The 3,434-nt window shown below is 36.7% G+C and overlaps 1 long non-coding RNA gene across 1 annotated transcript; it reads left to right on the forward strand.

Moving 5' to 3' along the window:
- Positions 1 to 416: 416 nt before the first annotated feature.
- Positions 417 to 1,186, forward strand: LOC104948189 (uncharacterized). Its single transcript, XR_798650.1, has 2 exons — positions 417 to 508; positions 937 to 1,186. It is a non-coding gene; the product is annotated as an uncharacterized lncRNA (long non-coding RNA).
- The last annotated feature ends 2,248 nt before the right edge of the window (positions 1,187 to 3,434 follow it).

The raw sequence follows: 3,434 nt of genomic DNA on the forward strand, positions 1-3,434 counted from the left end.
CTAATATCATAACATGTGTGCTCTGGAGAATCACAGAACGGACGATCGTCCTTATTATTATTACGCCGTTTAAACCAATTATTTAAATGTGTTTGTTAAATTTGGCATCATGTAAGTTGCGCTGACAGGTCCACACAATGCTTCCCCGCAGCGAGGCTCCCCCGCCCTCCTGCTGATACCCCCCCCCGTTGATAATTCTCGATCGTTGGCACGCTGATAACAATTTTTTTTTAAATTGCACTTCATATCAAAAAGGTTGCCGACCCCTGATCTAATGTTTCTTTGGATGAAACACAGAAAACGCTTTTAACAGTTTTCCCTGGAATTCCTTTGCCTTGTAAATACTGTATAAACATGTTTAGCTCACGAGATGGTGGTGATATATGTCTTATGTATCTTTCTCTCCCCAGGTGGCCCAATATATTAAATTCGAGATTCCTGTTTTAGACAGCTTTGTAGTGAAACTTAAAGAGGAAGAGGAACGTGAGATAAACAAGCTGACCAGAAAGTAAGCAAGTCTCTACTTTACAGTTTTCACATTACAGAGTTGCAAAACATGTTTGGATCCAGACAAAGCCTTCTTTGATCACTTGTCTATTTCATTAAGTGAAGCAAATATATGTGACTCGAAGCCGGCAGTTCAAAATCAAAACAAGACCTTCACACACAAAGTTATATCTTACCACACACACACTCATTGTAACTGTCATTGTTAAAGACAAGCTTAATGATTTTTTTATATTTTTGTTTTTCTCATAACATTCTATTAAAAAAGACCAAAAGAACAATGAATTGATCACACAGACAAGTATTGCCTGTTTAAATGAGGGATACATTAATATGATTTTGGATGGTTTTATCACTAATTTCACATGTATTTGAGTGCCTGTTTGTAAGTGTCAGAGATCATCTTTTATCATGTTTTCTCCCCTACAGGTACAGCTCTCTGAAGTCTATGATCCAACTTCAGCTCGAAGGCAGAGCCAGTGAAATAATATGAGTTTCTGCAGGCACTGATGTGTGTGTGTGTGTGTGTGTGTGTGTGTGCGTGCGTGCGTGTTGAACACTAATGATTGTTGAATTCCTTTGGGAAAATGTGCCAATACTGTAGTGAATGTAGAGGTAAGAGGGTAAAAGTAAAGGCTGCAATAGAACCATATCATACACCAACGTGCTTCTACTTTTAGAAATACATATTTCAACAGTTTGTAGGATCTGTTAATGTTTTTGCTGCAAAGTGTATCACTGCTTTATATTTTATGACTTAAATTATTTTGTATGAAAATTCTAACTGCAAGTTTGGATATTTATACCACCTGTTTTTGGTAAGGTTTTCCTCTGACTTTTCTATGTAATAAATCAGTTTTTAGTTTTGTCTCTATAAATGTTGTTGTATCTCCTTGAACCAAACAATACCCTGCTCAATTTTCCCACAACCAAAAAGCATCTTTATTGTTTCCTGTACTTCCACGGTGACTAGAGAACAGATTAGCAGCATTGTTCTTCTGAGCGACCCTCGTTGCCAGCTAGTTCCCATGAGCTGTGTGTGAGTTTGTCTGTGTGTGCATATGTGAACCTATCAACATTACACAATAAGGGTATCCTGAGAGAGGAGGGCTGTTCCGTTTTCCCACAGTTTCCCAAACAGCAAGTTCATTGTGATTCAATCAACCTTGACCATTTTTCCATTAATTGCAAATAGCACCGAGTAATACAACATAAAAAGCTAAGTTTTGGCATTTTTTATTTCAGAATCAGAAACAGGTTTATTACCAGGTAGGTTCACACGTACGAGGAATTTTACTTGGTGGTGCTTACTTACTACAATGTGCATCAATGGATAATAGGCCTTTTTTAATATGGGCCTTTCACTTTTGAAGATGCTCTAACAATGTTTCTTAGGTTGTTTTTTATTGCAATGTGGTGTCACACACACACACACACACACACACACACACACACACACACACACACACACACACACACACACACACACACACACACACACACACCAAATATGAGTTGAATCACATTGTTTACAGTTCTATTTGCCAAGGTGTGATCAGCCTCAGCAGGTGTTGTTTGCTGAAGAGGCTCTAATGGATATTATAAAACAACTTTGTTGATTTCAATCTGTTTGCAGCCAATTGCAGATTAAGTGATGGATCCAAACCATTTACCTCAAGGCACACCTTTTTCTGTTATTGAGGAACCCTGAAAAAGTAACATTTTATTGGATATTGATTTTACATTTTTGGGGTATATCATATATTCAATGCATAGCAATAACAGAAAAATAGGGATTGAAATAACTACAGGAAGTCTGTGCATTTCCTTATTTATGTTAGTAATAGTATTCACCTAACCCTAAGATTTTCAAGAAAATTTTATATTAAAAAACTTTTGTTTGTGCATCGGCCACCTTGTTCTATCATTCCTAAACCAACACATGGAGAAGGGTTTTAAAGTAGCACAATTAACCTTGTTGGGCTTTTCTAATTCCTGTAGTGTGTAATATAGGTTTTCTTGCATGTAAATGTTCTGCAAAAGCTAAAATCCCAAAGTTCGCTCCAGAGGGACTCATTTGTTTACTTCCTTAACAGAGCAAGACTGAATTCTGAAAGGAGCATAAATAACTAATTACAATATAAACACCTTTCATGTTATTCCATATTAAAACAGATTTTACAGATCTAAACATTTCCTCACCTAATAAAAAAAATAAGTTATTTACTCAGAACAGAGCTAACTGCATAATAATGTCATAATGTAACAAATACAATAAATAATGTATACAAAAGTTATTCCTCCTTAAACATAACACTTTAATATCTATATATAACAATCCTATATTTCGTGATCCCACCAGGGGCGCCGTAAGGGGGTGAAAAGTTAGGACGATTCTAAGGGCCCGTGACTGACAGGGGCCGCATTTTTTTTTAGAACATTAAGAAAATAATGTTTAAGTAACCAATGTGATTATCTTTTCATGGGGCCCAAAATCCCTGGCGGCACCCCTGGATCCCACACAAACATTTTCTATCTGCAGGGCCAAGGAGTTCAAAACTTTTAATCCCTATCTGATCAGATCAGATTTGGATTTTGGGGAGTTCAAAACCAAAAAACAGGATTAGGATCACTTTCATATCCGATCAGATCAGGAAATCCAATCCAAGCTTTAATCTGGATCAAATCTTCAAAATGGGTAGTTCAAACCGACAACACAGGATTGGGATCAGTTTGAATCCCAAAAAACTGGATTATCCTGATCGCACCAAAGGGGTGGATTTCCAGTGGATTACCAGAGCAAAATGTACTGTACAATTTATTTTAAAATATATCTTGTCTTCCTTGTATTATTTTTCATGTCCACTAGATGGCAATCGGTAGGATTAAAGCACTGATATTCAGGATCTAGTCATCTTGAAAAATCG

This window comes from Notothenia coriiceps, unplaced genomic scaffold (genome assembly GCF_000735185.1).
Source record: "Notothenia coriiceps isolate Sejong01 unplaced genomic scaffold, NC01 NC01_scaffold00013902, whole genome shotgun sequence".
Classification (NCBI taxonomy): Eukaryota; Metazoa; Chordata; class Actinopteri; order Perciformes; family Nototheniidae; genus Notothenia; species Notothenia coriiceps.